Below are 17191 nucleotides of genomic sequence, written 5' to 3'. Positions count from 1 at the left end.
AAAAATGTTACACACACTTTGGACTTTGGATTTAGAAGAGCCCTTTTCCTTAAAACACAGTGCCATGATGTTAATTTTTATCTGCACAGTTGTGAAGTACATGCTACAAGTTTATAGGTATAAGTTTCATATCAATCACTTTTGAGCATTCATGACTGACTGTGCTTTATTGGCTTCATGCCACACCTTGATTCTCTATCATGCTCCATCATGCTTCTTTTAATCTGAATATTTAGTACTCTTTCATGTCTTAATTACAGCAAATTGCGCACAGTTGGCACCATTTCTTGAAATTAATCCCAGAGTACTTTGTTTCTGTCAAGCACAGTCAAAGCCTTAGAGAATAATAGTAAATGTTATTGCAGATCTAAATTTAAATGACTGTCTATGTATTTAACTTAAGCCTTTAATTATTCGTGCTGTACTGTTTTTGGTTCAAATGTTAAATATTCCTTATTGAGAATGTAAAATTGTTTCAGACAGCTTGAAACCAGTGATGCTAACATGACAACAATTATTTGTATTAACATATTTTTTCAGGTGTGCAAAATGTAATAGACAGGGTACAATATCCTGCTGCAGTAATATGTTTCTACTTCTTTCTGTTTATTTGGTAAACAATGAAAAGGTTCTAATTACAGGGGAAAGATTGTTCGGAAGTTAATTCCCTTTTGTTGTTCTTTTTGTTTAACAAAAGATTAGAAATTAAACAATCAGCACTAGTTCCTCATTAGTTGATTTCAAAGCTCTCTGCAGATGTCTTATACCTTGTACATCTCTTTCATAAACCAAATAGAAAATTAAGGGCTTGTTAATTTTTATTGTTTTGAGTATACTAGTAAAAAAAAAACCCAAACAAAATATTAACAACTGAAAGAGAGTATCTTAAATGCTGTCACTGGCAATTGAAGTTATATATTTGGCAAAGTTGCCAAATAAGTAGAAATAATTTCTGCTCATTGTGCATTTTTTTGATAGAGATATCATGCTATTAATAAAGCTCAAACCTTTCCATCTTATGAACATTTTTTGTGCACAAAACATCCACAGAGAAAAGTGAAAAGAGTAAATAAAACTTCTATGTGCATTTCATCCAAAGAAAAAGTATGACAAGATAGATTTCTGACATTGAAAATGTATATGAATGGGTTTTACAGTTAAAACTGGCAAATATAGTTATAAAAATATCTGCAAACATAATGGAAGAAGTCATGTTACTGTACTCATTTTATTTTTATCAGTATGCATTTTGTCAGCATTGCTGACAAAACTCTAACATATCTTGAATTTAGAGACAAAACCCAGAGATATATGTACTTACAAAATTAGTGATAAAGTACTTTTTCCAAAGAATTCATAACAAATGTGTATGAGGTAATGTATGCCCAGCTTCTTCACATTTGCAATGTGATTTCTGAAGAGAAACCTATTTTGCTCATTCTCATAGCAAAAGCATACCTGATCATTTTGACAATAAAGTTCCTGGCATCTCTAAGGTCTCTTTCAAGCTTTGTTATCTGCTGTTCTAGCTGAGCAAGTTCCACTTTGTGTTTCTGCTGGGAAGCTATTACATCCAGATGCAGTGACTGCAAGGTCTTGTCTAGTTTTTCAATTTCAAGAACAGACTTATTTTTTTTATTTTGGTCAAGTATATTAGCAGCTTCAGCTTTTTGTTCCTGTATGATCTACTCACATTCTTCAACTCTGGAGGATTTTTCATTGTATTGATTTTTCAACATCACAAGCTCATGTTTTATATTAGAAATTATTGTGCATTATACCAGATGTCCTGAGTCAGTTATCTATCATTTAACAAACATAAATTATAGCTCCATTTCCAGATTTCAAATCTTGAACATGTCTCTACCTTTGATTTGTATTTTATTTTCAGTGAACCGAATACTTGGAAAGATTTATTAAATTTATATGTAAAAGAAATTTCTCATTTGTAATCCTAAAAAGCAGATTTATCTCTTCATTATCTGCAAAGACACAATTAGATAATGGTACTATTATTCTGACTCCAAAAAGTCTATATAACTACTTGATTAATTTTATTTAATTCTGGTTGGGTTAATTAATTTCAGTGATTATGCAATGTATTTACTTATCTTTTTTTAAAAATTCAAGTGCATAAATTTTACATGAAATATCCACTGTTGGATTGGTATCTGCCAAATCAGACTGCAGTTGAAATGCATTCTCCTTCTCAGAAATCTTTTAAAAGTACAGGGTAGATTCTGATATGTACAATACATAAGATAAACCATGAATTAAATATGGTTAAAAATCACAATGCTGACTTCTGGTTTAAAAAAGAAAACTAAATAAATTGCCTTTTGAAGATAGTCCTCAAGCCTTTGAATTTTTAGGCATAATGTTTATAGTATTCTGTGAGCATGCCTGTTTCTTAGAGGTTTTTTATGGTCCCTCTGTGATAAAGACAGATCTTCAGTCAGCTGGTCAATCGTTTTCAAATGTCTGGTGTTACCAGGTGAGTTCAGTTATCAGTATGTCAAGTGTTGCTCACTTTTACTGGTTTGGTAATTAAAACCATGTCCAGTCATATAACAGCAAAACATATATAGGCACAGTTGTGGGTATTTCATTCTTGCTCCTAATCCAGCTCCATTTACTATGAATGTAAATAAGACTTTCAATGTCCCAGCTGTGAGTTCCTTAGATGATAATGATTATTTTTCTAAATCTTCAGTGGTTAAATATTTGGAATAACTGGTTTTATTATCCTATATTTTTCTCTAATATGTGTATTTTGTTTCATTATTTAGTAAATATAATAGGGAAAATATTAACCAAATATGTAAATGCTCTATCTTTGCTAAAACTTTTGCCATTTCAGTTACGTAGTTAAGACTGAGTTCTTGCTAAAAAGGGCACAACTCAACTAGCCATCAAATTAGCTATCCCAGAGGGCTGATTTTTATGCAATTTGGAAAAGAAAACAAGTTTAAAGACATGAAGAAATTACTCTAAGACTGTTTTGCTGAATTCAACAGTTGATTTTTTGGACAAAGGATGGACATATTTTCTATTACTTCCCTCGTTTTTATCTTTCAACCTGGGATCACAAAGCTACAGAGTTTCTTAAAGTTCAGAATTACCTCAGCTGCTTTCTAGGTAACAGTTTGGCTATTTATTTAAAAACCTGTGTCACAAGCATCCCTCATTGTGTAATTTTGAGATATAGGAAGACAGACAGACACAAAGACACAGAGAGAGAATTTTCACATTATTTGGCCATTTCTTTGAGATGTCATTTCTTTGAGTTCTTTTGAAATCTAACTCACTGAATTCCCTTTGTTCAAAGAACACAGAGAGCTACTTGACAGAGGGTTTAAAAAAAATAAATTTTAAGGCTAATTCCCATTTATTGTTTATTCTTCAGAAGTGAAAACGTGTTAGGATATAAGACAGCATGTGGTATTCATTTAGCCCTTAAGGTAGTTTGAACTTGCTTTCTGTAGCCTTAAAAAAAAAAAGCAAAACCTGCTCATGAGTATTCAAAAGATGCCCAGTTATTCCAAAAAATATAAAATAAGATTCTTCATACTCAAGATCATAAACTAATATTTTTAAGGTAAGAATGGCAATTCTATCTGTTCTATACAAAGCAATAAATTTCCTCGAGTATTTATTTTCTCCTATAGCTTTTCTTTTAGGTAATGTTTATTATTTAGAAACACATGTAATTTAGAACTAAACAATTCAGGTGCATGAAGAATCTACTCTAGCATCTGGCAGGCTTGTTCAACATCAGTAACACACACTGTTAAAAGAAAATGCCTAATTTCTGATATGAATTTTTCTAGCTTTCTCTCTTCAACATCCTTGAAACTCATTGCTTTCTGCTTCATTAAGAGGGCCTCTAGCACTAATTTTCTACTTCTATAGTTGCTAGACATTGTGCAAAAATAAACTCTTCTGATATTTCTACAAAGATTAATGTCACCAGATTTTTCTTGTGTCTCTCAATAAGTTAGTTCTCAGGCTTCAGATATTTCCAATAACTCTTCTGAAACCATGAACATTTGCTGTACTGTTCTTCAAAGTATCAGACAATCAATAAATAAACAATATTGAAGTAACAGCATCCTCTGTCTTCATACAAAAACTGGTAACCTCTCTGTAATTGTATTAAAATTTGCCATAGTTATAGATGAAAAATCATGCCAGGACTGTATCCCAACAATTAAATACTAAATTACATAAAATCCAGCATACTTTCTTTCTAGTATAATTTTGTAAAATTCACATCTCAAGGATGATATTTTTGAGATCTCAACAAAAACTCAGTCAAGAAAAATAATCTAAAAATTGTCATTTAGCACTTTGGCATTTTTATTTCATCTACACATTATATGAGCAATAATCGTGTCTTTTTCCAGACCACTGGCAATGTACAAAAAGAGGTCCTTCTGAAAATTCACTAATGCTCCATTAGATTACATTTGCAAGTTTATCATCTTCGATTTTTCAGGTCACTGTTACTGTATTTGATGCATCCTACTGTGATTGTTTATAATCAGAATAAAGGCTGTATTGAAGGACTGAAAAGAAATTTTTTGGTCTCTCTCATTTGTAGTTCTTTTAATGTATGGTGATAAATCCTCACCTCCCCACCAATCTGCCAAGAGAATTTATGAAACGGATATTCTGCTTCATAGTTTCCTCACACAGATGCTTCCTTCCTACTTACTAGAAGTTAGAAAAACATGGTCCCAGTGGATGGACGATGAGTTGTAACACAATTAATGCTGATGATCCATGAATGTATTTCTGATAGCTGTTCAGTGATGATCTGACAAGGTGTCAGATGCTTGACAAGATGTCAAACACCCTTCCTGAACCAAATGCCGTTATCTGGATGGTATTTCAGTAAACTCGATTTTGACGGGAAACACAAAATAAAGTTTGGATTGTATATGGAAGATGATCCAGCTGAAGAGTCCCCCTGCATTTTTTTTTCTACTTTTGATAGCTCCAAGTAATCTCCTTTACCTGGTTTATCCTGTGGTTGAAGAAACAGCAGTGTCTAAAAAACACATGGAAATAACTCTAGGAAAAAAATCTGCAGGAGACATGAAGGAGCCTTGCCTAGGACATAACCACTGCCTGGCTATTCAGAAAACCAAAGCCTTATTCAGCTGCTTTTCAGACATAAACCAAATATATTTTAATGCTTGCAGCTATCTGCATAATGATGGATCTTATCTTCCTCCTCAATTAACAAAAGAACATCAGAATTCAGGTTTTTTCCCCTTAATTTAATCATATTTTCAGAATCCTATTTTTTTCTTTCTGTATATTTAACCTTATTTATCAGTTCTTTGTAGTCTCATTTCTCTCATCAATAATTTCAATGCTTTTCATCTCTAACCAAGGTGCCTTCCAAAATAATAAATATGTCATTTTTCATTTTAAAGCTTTGAATTTGGTACACACAGTAAAGTTTGATTAAAAAATTCCCACTTATTCTTTTTTACTGTACTGGTCAGCCTCTAGCTCTGGTGAATCCAGTGACTAGATTGAAAACAGCAGGACAGGAAGTAATTTTGGTTTCTAAAATGACTACAACAAATACATAATAAATAATTATGTGTTAAATGTGGTTTATGCTCTACACACAAACAAAACAAAAGGTAAAGAGGGCTTGCAGTATTTCAGTTTTAGATGTCTTAGGGAAAAAAAAGGAAAGAAAACATAAAACAAAAAGGTAAATGCTTTTTTCAGATAGCTTTTGCAGGCAAAGTCAAGACAACTATTATCTTGCTTGCTATTGTCTATTGTGTAGCAGCTATGCTTGCTATAATAGCAGCTATGCTTGATATTAAAGATGTAAATGTGATAAAGCCTTAGTTTTCCACCCAATCTACTAAACATTAAAAAAAAAAGAAAAATTAGTATAGTATAAAAAACTCTGATTCATTTTTATCTGATGTGTACTGAACTAGAACTATACTATTTACTCAAATTATCTTCCAGTAGTTTATAAATTAATAAGATAGAACTATTAGGTATGAATTCTGTATATATGAGACTTCAATTAGTTGGGGTTTTTTTCACTTTCTAAAGGTTAATCTGAGGTTCTACCATGTAAATGGTTTATCTGAAGCTGAGTAACAACCTAGTACTTTTGGGAGTCTAATTTTTGGAATTATTGCAACAAAATAATGGTATCATTGGAATATTGTGCTCCAGGTAATAGTATTAGTTTTGATGCAAAAGTTTTCTAAGAAATTCTGATTTTTTTTTCAGAGTATTCAATAAGAAGCTTCCATCAATCAAGATTTATCATAAATTTGGCATAGGGATTTCTGTTACGTAAATGCTTTGAAGAACTTTTACAAAGGTCTTGTTAAACATGTTCATTAACAATCTGGATAATGGGGCAGAATGTACTCCCTGCAATTTCGCTGAGAACAAAATAGCAAGAAGTGTCTGATACACTAGAGGGGCATGCTGCAAATCAGAGGCATCTTGACAGTCTGGAGAAATGGGCTAACAAGGACGCCATGAAATTCAACCAGGGGAAGTACAAAGTCTGGCACCAAAGGAGAAAAAACCTCATTTACCAATTTATACTAGAGGGAGAACATCTGGAAACCAGTTTTGCAGAAAACACCCTGGGGTTCCTAGTGAACATCAGTCAAACATGAGCCAACAGTGTGTCCTTGCTACAAGAAAGGGGAATGTTGTCCTCATCTGGATTAGGCAAAGGGTTGCCAGCAGGTGTAAGGGGTCCTTCCCTTTTAATCAGTGCCGGCGAGGCCACACCTGGAATTCTCTGTCCAGTCCTGGGCTCCCACTGAAAAAGAGCCACAGACATACCAGAGTGAGATAACAAAGGGCCACAAATGTGATTTAGAAACTGCAACATCTCTCCCATGAGCAGGGACTGTTCAGCCCAAAGAAGGGATGGCTCAGGAGGTACTTATCAAGACCTGTGAATACCTGGGAGTTTAAAGAGACTCTTCTCAGTAGTGTTCAGTGACAGGACCAGAGACAAGGGGCACAGAGTGAAACACAAGAGGTTCCCTCTGAGTACCGGGATATTTTTTTCACTCCAAGCACTGGCACAGGTTGCCAAGGGATGTTGTAGAGTCTCCATCCTTGGAGATATTCAAAAACTGTCTGGACATGGTCCTGGGCAACTGGTTCTATGCAATCTTACTTGAACAAGGGGGTTGGACCAGATGAACTTTGGAGGTCTCTTCCAACATCAACCATTCTGTTCTTCCCATAGGTGAGTTATGTAATGCTCTTACATGTTTGATAAAGTTTTCCATTCTTCATAGTGTCCCCAGAAGATTGCCCCGAATAGCACTGAGTTCCAATTTCTTAACCTATAGAGCCATGAAATACTAGACTTGAAAGTAATAAACAGTTTTTGACACACTTTGTTAGTGAAGAGCTAAAACTTTTCTATTCTAGGTCTCAGGAGAGGGAAAACTTCCTCAGATTGTGTCCTTGCTTCCCACAGAAAACAAGTATGGCACAGTTATCTTCAAACCAAGAACAAGGTCTAACTTATCAGGAAATGAGAATTTAATGTCATGACTCAGGTTGAATTCAATTTAGAAGAGCTCATTATTTAATCACATTAACTAAGAGAATCCAGCTCATGAAGACAGTACTCATACAGAGTTAAATGTATGTAGCTTACTAACATCTTTCACTTGTATTCCTTTGCAGTGACTTCCTGTCCACTTTGCACAGAAAATTCACCCCTGACTGTGTAGTGGGCAAATCACATTAAAGACACATACTATTAAAGTGTCTTTATGACCAAACTACATAGCATTTTTTATTAATATGTTTTTCTAAAACAAAATATCTTTGGGATGACTAAACAGTCTGCCCTTTTAGAAATTTAAGGGAAAGATTCCTGTATATCTCAGTGTTTAGTGTTTCAGTGTAAACTATTTGGGAATAAAATAAATTTCAAATTCTACCAATTAAATATCAAAATATGTGTACAGAATTCTATCCAAAAATATGCATCCAGCCCCAAAAGAAATAATTATTTAATCTAACCTTCTCTTTTTGCTAGCATTTGTTCTTTCTGAGGGCTATGTATTAATATATTTATGTAACCACAGATGTTTTCTTGCCTAATTAAACATTTCACTAAAGTATTTCTTGATTTCTCACCTTTTTATGGGTTTTACAATTATCTTGTCCTTGAATTACACTTATGATAAATGGCACTTTTGTTAGAAGGTAGTAGAACTGCAGGTAGAATCTTTGGTCCAGTAGTCATCCATCCTTGAACTTCTTTTTTTTAAAAATAGCAAATAGCTTTTTAAAATATATTATATCCAAGTTTCATCACATTTCTCAATGTACAGAAAAACATCCACATTGATAGCATTTTTATCAGCAAAACGACAAGGAAAGAGAGCATACACAAAACAATAAAGTCAGTTCTGTTTTCATAAGCTAGTTTGGAGAGGCAGGGAGAGATCTTATTGACAATTAAACAGTTTACTACTGTTTACTACCACAGGGAGATGGGTGCTCTGTTAGAACAACAGTTCATTTAGGACCTATTTCTCAGCAAAAATTTGATCCTTACTCTATGATAGCTGTGTTGTTCTAATCACTGTGCCCAATGCCACTCCCATGTCAGTTAATTACAAAAACCCACCATGCTTCTGGCTCAGCACCCCAGCAAATCAAAGCTCTCAAGGCAAGATCAATGGACTTGCAATATAAGCTGTGTTGACATCTATGAAGATTTCAATTTAAGAATAAGACATTCATCCTTTTTCAAGTGTATCCGTGTAAGTTCCACTCACTCTGATTGTCCAGAACTATTGTATACAAACTGCAGAACTGAGAAATGTCATTAATGAGAGTAAGGTGCAGAAGTTAGCACTGCTTTCCAAGTGTCTGCTCTGCCTAGCATAAATTCACAGTAGCAGACAAATACGAGAAGGTTGCTACAACCAGCATTTCTGTGCACTGGCAGAGAGAGTACTCAGGGAGTGCTCACCCCAGCAGGTAGCAGGCATGTCCAGACATGGTATCTCAGCAAAAGGTTGGAGAAGAGATACGCATGAATTTACGCTCTCCTGTGTACTTTTGATTTGCTACATATAGTTTATTTCAAGCTTTCTCACACAACTTTTTTTTGCTGTGTATTAAGGTTTCTTTATTTTTTTTAAAGAATAAAAATGTATAGGAGTCTTAAGAAATAAAAAAAATCTATGTCAACTATTTGTGCTCTAAAAGCTCTTGCTGAAAGTTTGAATCTGTCATAGGTTCTCAGTCCTCTCTATTTGGGCAGTTATTAGACTAAGACATCATTTCTTTGGATAAAAACTGCAACAGATGCACATCAGTAGCCATAACATCTATGCCTCAGTATATTTTCCAACTTTATTGGCAGGACATCTGGTTTGAACAGTTGAATAAACACCAGTAAGCAAACCCTATCACACTCTAAGCAATTTCCCTGCTTTTAAGACATTACAGAAGGTGCCAAAACAATGTGGAAGGAACAATAATGATGCCATCAGCCATTTCCAAGTAAGGACACTGTAAACATTAAATTGTTACTATCTTCATTTTAATGCATAGCATGGCAGCATTGGTTTCAGACCAACTTTCGCTTCAAATGTCATTATGCTGCATGTATATATACTTGAAACACATTGGAAATTACTTGAAACACATTGGAAATTACATAACAATTTGGAAGGAAGTTCCACCTAAAATGGAGAAAGCTTTCTTAGCCCTGAATCTCTGAGCCCTTTCTATGATAAGTATAATTTTTATATGAACCCATCATAATATCTTTATATGAAAAAAAAAAACTTCATAGAATCATAGAGCTATAGAATGTTTGAGTTGGAAGTGACCTCAAAGATCATCTAGTTCCAAACCTCCTGCCATTAACAGGGACAACTTTCACTAGACTGGGTTGCTCAAAGACCCATTCAAACAGGCCTTGAACACTTCTAGGGATGGGGCATCCACAACTTCCCTGGGAAACCTGTTCCAGCAGCTCACCACCCTCAAAGTAATGAATTTATTCCTAATATCTAATCTTATAATTCTAATCTTGCTAAAAATGTAATCTAAACAATCCTCTTTCAGCGTTTGGTTTTGGGTTTTTCCAATCTTTCTCACATCAGTAAATGCTCTTGTGAAGAGTACCTCGCTAGCTCTCTTCTAGGTGAATGTATGTTGTACATAAAGACCAAATGAAGAATATAATACCAGTTATGTATGAATCTGTTCATGCTCCAGTTGCGGGTTCACTTGCTTAACTTGATTTAGTTGATCTTCCTGTTCATTGCATTTAATATGCTGCCTATGTATCTAACTAGATTTTTCCCCTTCTGGTCCAGTTTACTGACCTCAGCCTTTATAAATTTTCAGATAAGAAAAATGAAGACATTTAATTGCTGAGGTTCTCTGTAGCAATGGGTCCATGCTTTCAAGATTTTTTTTTTTTACTGCTTAATATCTATTCTGTGACTCAAGCATTTTTTAAGATAAATCAAGTATCTGGAACCTATAAAAGATTTCTATTTAAAAACATTTAAGTTTTTCATCCATATCTTTATGCTGGAAATTTTCTTACAAAAAGAAATGTTGATATTAAGAATGTCTTTGTGGCTTCCATTTGCTTCAAAATCAAAAGCTTATTCCTAGAACAATTTGAGATATTTTAGAAATTACAGTGAAATTAATGATGAAATTATTGTATTTTAATTGAAATGTACACATTTTAATTAAAATTAATGAAAGAAACATAATAAATGAAAAAAGAAACTAAATAATATTCTATTAAATACCAAATGAATTAACATACTTCATTGATCAAATTCACCAAAAGTGGTTACATCTTTTACTTGTTGAATCAACAATCTGAGTGTCAGTCTGTTTTACATTGAGCTTGATGGCCAAATTCTAACTGATATAAGCTAAAGCCAGGAATTCACATGAATAATTAAAGTATACAATGGTCAGACAGGAAAGACAGGGAAAGGGAAAGCAACTACCCAAAAGAAAAGGACAGCCCAAACCACTTTTTTTGTTTAATTTTACTGTCAGATTAAAATTTCAAGTCTAATAGTACTGAATTGTTCAACTGACAACCTAGGAAACGTCACCATAAGAAGGTAAATACAATGATGTTTAAGAGCTTAGCATGATGTCTGGACAAAATGTGAAAACACAGAAAATAAATTAAGAAAATTGTGTTACAGAGTCCAAGACAAATTACCTTCTATTCTTGTATGTTGTAGTATATATTTAAGTTCAGTCTTCTACTGCTTGGAAGAGAGTGATAGGTATTAAGCACAGCCTTCTTCTGCAAAATTTACTGATGGTGAAATACAGATATTGCCTGTTTTGAAATGACATTACTGTTTCAATATATATTCACAGCCAGATCAATCATTTCAGGACAGTCAATATAGAGAGATACATGACCAGTTTGATTTCCTCATGAGAAAGTTATACTGTTCCTATCACTAACCAGATAATACTTCTAACTTCAGGTGCTTTTAGCAAACAAACTGGATTGAGAGAGCCATTTTTGCAGTATTGTAGTATTTCTATAGGTATAATATACTAACTCAAAAGAAAATGAGAGGGAAGGAATTGATTTCCCCTTTGTCTGAGGACCAAATTCTGAGCAAGTTCTGTGAAGCAGATTACTACAGCTGAATGGAAAAAAACCACCAGGTGGGTGGTTTTTTGCTTACCTTTATGTATACTGGACCAGAATTTTCCTCTGACAAAGGGATGAAAAATAAAATTAATTAGCCTAGTGCCCAGTATATTAGTAGCAAAGGTGTTTCTTCTCTCTACTCCCTTAAAAAATATTAGCTAGTATTAAATAATTAATTTTAAAAGGAAGTTACAGTGGTTGAAAGGAAGAATATTTTAATACTTAGCTGGCATAATTCTGTTCTGTAAAAATGGACATGATTGAAGCATGTCACCAACATTTATAACAGCCTTGGCATACCCTACAGAGGAATGAAGCACTGCCAGAGTCTGACATAACTGATATACAGAAATATAGAAACTAAGAAAATAAATATATTCCGAAGAAATGAAATGTTCATCCAAACAATGACAGCTCTGTGCACAAAGGCAGAAGATAATGCTTGAAAAGCACAAATTATTTCCCTGCAAAGGTAAGTCCTCTTTTGCTTCCTTTCCACAACTCCTCAAAGAATAAATCAGTAACACTGGGTCTTGACACTGTGTACTTGAATACTGAAAACAAAAAAAAAAAACAAAAACAGACAAAACCATAGAAAAACAAATGTTTGTTTGCTTTCTCTTTCAAAAATCTACAAAGTTAAGAAAAAAGATGATAATGAGTTAACACAAATATCTAGAAAAGTACACAAAACTAAAAAAGGTAATGCTTATGCAAAGCAAAATAACATAATTAGCACACATTTAAATAGGACATTGATTATGAGGTTTTTTTTAACTATGTGGCTTACAAACAATTTTGAAAGCACTTGTGCTGCCTGTTGGAAATTCTCTCTATATATGCCATGTTCATCAAAACGGTATAACCTGAAGGAGTTCACTAGAGACTACAAAAATGTAGCTTTTCCCAAGTATTTTCACAAGGTAACAGAGATAATCATTGTTAAATCTAGGATTTCATTATGTAGGTTCAACTGGGTGTTGCCTGCAGTTGATAGCCTCACCCAGATCACTGATAAAGATGTTAAACAGGACTGGCCCCCAGACAGCCCTGGAGAACACCACTCATGACCACCACCAACAGGATGTCATTCCATTCACCACCACTCTCTGGCCTGGCCATCCATCCAGTTTTGTACCCAGCCAACAGTGCACCCATCCACACCCTGAGCAGACATTTTCTCCAGAAGAATGCTGTGGGGAATGGTGTAAAAGGCTTTACTAGGACCCAGATATACAACATGCATGGCATTTTCCTTCATCCACTGAGTGGGTCACTTTGTCACAGAAGAAGATCAGGTTTGTCAAGCAGGACCTGCCCATGTCGACCAAGCCTGATGACCTAGTTGTCCTGTGTATACGGTGTGACGATGCTCAAGACAATCTCCTCCACAACTTTCCCTGGCACCAAGGTCAAAATGAAAGGTCTATGGTTCTCCAAACCTTCCTTTCATCCTTTCATGGAGATGGGCACCACATTTGCTAGTGTTCCTGTCCACTGGGACCTCCTTGGATAACAAGGACTGCTGGTAAATGCCTGAAAGAGGCTTCTGCCAGCTCCCCCAGCACACTTGGGTGGGTCTCAAGGAGAAGAAGTTTTCCAATATTTACTGGCAAATGATAAGACATAGAAATTAACATTTCTGTGAATATTTCTGAAATTTAAAAAATTAATTCAGTAACTTCTAGTAAACATAAATACATTTCCAAATCTATATTTTTTGTGAGATTACTCTAATGAACTTTTTGCTTTAGAGTTACTCTGTGTGTTTATTCTCCTGCCATAAAATCAAAATATTTGCATTCTTAGTTCAAGACCCCCAAAATTCAACTCTTGAAAGTCATTGCATTGTTGTATTTTAAAGATTTTGTTGGTTACTACTATCCAGCAAATGATTTCTGAAAGAATTTTTAGTTCTATTTCACTATACTATCACCACACTGGTCGTCTTGGTAATTCATATTTTTTTTATAAATTTTAAACTTCTTGGAAAAAAAACCCAACAAAACAAAAAATAACACAACCAAAATAAATTCCAGAGTTCAATTTCTTGATATTCTATATTTAAAAGAATATTTATATGGCAATTTTAAAGAAAAATCTAGACATATTTTAGCTATTATGCATATTTAGCTATTTAGCTATTATTAATGCAAAGGCTTTCCCACTTTTAGTACAGTATTGGAAAAAACACAATAGTTTGCAACTCTCAGCCTAAAAGTTCTTGTGTCAAAAGACTGGACACAGAATATTTGAGATGCATGAGAGATTTAATTTTCACTATTCAGTCTGACAGAAGTCTGATTTCAAAAATCACTTAAGAAACAAAAAAAATTATACTTTTTTGACTCTCAACTAATACAATGTAAATAGTAGAATTTTACAAGTAAAAGAAATCAGAAATTGCAAGGTTATTTCCTTCTAAGTCCTTACAATTAATTATTTTTGAGGAGAGAGTCATCTGGGAGTTTACCTTATTATAATCCTTTTAAATTTTCCTTTTCAAACTTATTAAAAAGTAGAGCTCATTTCCAATACTGAAATGTTCCCTCAGCGCTGTCTTAGAGAAAACATCCTAAAGAGTAAAAAAATTTAGAAAATTAATTAGTAATGAAAATTTTATATCAGCCTGAATCGGTAAAATCACTTTTTTTTATGTAAAAATGGAAAATTGGCTGCAATCAAATATGCAATTAAATTATATGTTGCTTTTTGCTTTCAAACTTGACTTTAAATTGCTGTTGGTGATGAAACAGATGACATTGCCAATGCCCAGCTGGACAGCTGAGAGGTGGTAACTCAATAACTTCTAACTGTCTGTTGAGATCCAAAAATTCATTGTGCTGCATTTGTATTACCCAGCATGGTTTAATTTAATTCCAAAAATATTTGCATTTCCAAAAATAATCTTCTTGCACATTTTTTTTTAGTTCAAGTTTGTATATACACTGGCTGAGTACTCTTTGTGTGTTTACTATATGACACTGGAAAAAAAATAAAAGGAAAAAAAATTCATATTATTTCGATCAAATCAGATTCAAACTTGTTAATTGATCTATTAAAGATTTAACTGTCAAGCAATGATCTATACATTAGGATATGTATCAGCAACACAAGAGATAAACCACAGTACTACAATATGTTATCACACATGTCCAAATTCCTAAACACCCTTCCATGAAGTGCAAGCTGGGTGCCTGCATGCTGGCCTGGGGGCATCCACAGGGATGTGATGTGGCCAGGTCCACTGAGAGCTCCAAGAGCACTGGGTCTCATCCACCAAGATCATGTCATCCCTGTTGCTTGTTGTGCTCCCTTTTGTCCCCCACATTACAGGTCTCAGAGCTTCTCTTCTCCTATACTTCAAATTTCTTTTCAAGCTCACTCTTCAGTTTCAAAAGTCTCAGAAATCCCTTGGTTAGCATTTAATCCAGCTGATGGCCATCTTCCTCTTCAGAATTATCAGTCTGTGCTGAATAGTCTGACTGTCACACTCACCCATCCTGTAACTCTTTCCTGCCTTTTTCAGTTGCTGTTATCCCAGCGTTTTGCCAAGGTTGAGCCATGCAGGCAAACCCAGTAACATGATGTGTCCCCCAGATGGCAAATTTCTTGAACAGCCCACCTGAAACAGATCAGTTTTCAGCTCAACTTGAAAGAATTTACTGTGATTGCTATTTACACATTGAGGCTGTAATGGTAACAGACAGCAGAACCAAAAATTAAGGACTGAAAAGAAACTGCTTCTGGCACTTGGACAAAAATCAGGATGGAAACTGTCAGAGTTATATACAAAGAAACAAGGAGAAGAAAAGGAATGATTAGAAATGAGTGGTACAGTATCTACCAATAACTCATCATTAGTGTTTTTTTAAGAAATACTGCTACTGCATAATGCTATTGTAATTAAGGGTGTTTTGACCATCATCGTAAGAGATAAAGGCTGTTTAATTTTTGAGCTGGAAACTTATGGTTACCTAAGAATTCATGATTATTAAGCACTAACTTTCAATATGATCAAAGAAAAAAAGAGAATCATAAAGAGTAATAAATATAATTAGTACTTCAAAGAGAGGCACCTTTATAACCTAATGGATAATTACAATATTTGAAAAATGGAAGGAAAAACTGGGGTGGAAAAGCATGGAATTAAGCATACACACAGAGATTACTTAGAAGACCACAATTAAAAAACCAGCAAAAAGTATGACGTACTCCCTTGGCTGTAATTGTAAAGTGAATTACACTGTTAAGAAATATAATATCTAGATAGTCCTTGAGGTTAGCCAACAGTGCCATTCCCAATACCAGAGGCCTCAGGCAAAGATTGACAGGATAAGGTGGAAAACAGATAAAACATTTATACTTTGTACACTCCCTGGTGACTAGCTCGCTTGGTTTCCATAACTAGAAAATTCAGCAGCAAACGCTCATCTGACTCAAGAGCAGGACTAGTACATAGATTTCTGTCCCTAGAAATATGTGAAAGCTGACTGCAGGTAAGATGACTCAGAGAGATTTCATGTGAGAAAGGAGTAAAATGATTCTCCCTTCTCAAGTGACAAAGAAAATTAAGACCTAGACCCCTCTCAGGGAGATCAGAGAATGAGAGTGTCTCAGAAAGCACTGTAGGAGGTTGCTCCCTCACTGTAGGAGTCTTAGCTATGTTTTTTAACAAGAGTAAATATTTTTGGACATTATGTAAATTTATGCAATGCTGTCTAAGATGATGAGTAGACAATCTGTATGAGAGTGAAATGGTGAGAAAGATCAATGAAGTTCATAATAGATGCTGAGCCACTGGCAGGTCAAAAGTGGTAGGAGAGAAACTACAATACAGGCAGGAAAACGGAACAGAGCTTAAACTCCAAATCAACATCTATAAGCCTTTCCCCAGAACAACCTCCAGGAAGCAGAAAATATGAAGTACAATACAGCTTGGAAGACTATAGGTTTTTAAAGCTTCTGTGAAAGAATTAGGAGACAAACAGATGTAAGCAATCTGAGTTTTAATAGCAGCAGGTGAAGAGAATGCACAAAAGAATATAGGAATAACAGATCACTAGGAGGCTTGCCAGTGTGTGAGAAGCATAGAACCATTTAAGTTGGAAAAGGACTTTAACATCATTGAGTCCACCCATTAACCTAACACTACCAAATCCAGCAAGCTTGTTATCTTGACAAATCTAAAATTTTCACACGCACAAAAAATGCACCAGGGAAATCTATGATTCACTGTTCATCCTACCTCAGTGAACAATAATCATGACCCATAGTCTGGTTAGGTATTTCATAGGCCTCTGGCCATGTTGGACCTCATAGTTATGTAGCTCTGTGAAAAGAAGCAAATACTTTTGCATGCAGGGGATGTAATGTCCTAATGCTTTGCTCAAGCAGGTCTAAAATAAAAGAGAAGTTAATAGCATTCCCTTACTCTCAGACAAAATGTGTTATATTTATGTAACACGTGCACAGAGCTGATTT

At 34.5% G+C, this 17191-nt stretch overlaps 1 long non-coding RNA gene across 1 annotated transcript in view; it reads right to left on the bottom strand.

The window, feature by feature from the left end:
- Positions 1–17191, bottom strand: part of LOC143696123 (uncharacterized) — a 46628-nt gene that overhangs the window by 807 nt on the left and 28630 nt on the right. The gene's annotated exons all lie outside the window — the stretch shown is intronic.

Source organism: Agelaius phoeniceus, chromosome 1, assembly GCF_051311805.1.
Source record: "Agelaius phoeniceus isolate bAgePho1 chromosome 1, bAgePho1.hap1, whole genome shotgun sequence".
NCBI classification, from domain to species: Eukaryota; Metazoa; Chordata; class Aves; order Passeriformes; family Icteridae; genus Agelaius; species Agelaius phoeniceus.
Note: the sequence above shows the minus strand (reverse complement) of the source record. Positions and strands in the feature narration are given on the sequence as shown.